The sequence below is a fragment of the Fukomys damarensis genome, unplaced genomic scaffold (assembly GCF_012274545.1).
Source record: "Fukomys damarensis isolate Sample0158 unplaced genomic scaffold, DMR_v1.0_HiC HiC_scaffold_29, whole genome shotgun sequence".
NCBI classification, from domain to species: domain Eukaryota; kingdom Metazoa; phylum Chordata; class Mammalia; order Rodentia; family Bathyergidae; genus Fukomys; species Fukomys damarensis.
In genome coordinates this window covers 8,819,733-8,820,130 of record NW_022900941.1, presented here as the reverse complement: position 1 = coordinate 8,820,130, position 398 = coordinate 8,819,733, and positions in this window count along the sequence as shown.

Sequence of the window (398 nt, the reverse complement as noted above, 5' to 3'; positions counted from 1 at the left end):
GAGGCAGAAAAAGTGGCCCGGCCTGGGGGGAGGGGTGGGTGGGGGGGGGACGCTCAGGGCGGACTCGCCTTTACTGGTGAAGGCAGAAAGCAAAAAGCAGAGGAGAGCGGAGGTGGGCGGGGGAGCGGGCAGCACCGACCTGAACAGATTCCGCCTCCCCCTCCGCCCCCGGGAAGCCCGAGTGGGTAGGCGCGGACCGTCTCCTCCCGCACGGCCAGGACGACACTCCTCCGCCCCCCTCTGCCGACGTCTATCTCCACGCGCGCGCACATATGGAGATTGTGCGGCTTTTTTACCCCTCGGGATAAAAAACCCCGGAGTGTAAAAGAGAGGGCAAAGCGAAGAACTCCTCGGCGTGCTCTGCTCTCCGCGCGCGGCTGGGCGCAGAGACGCAGCCG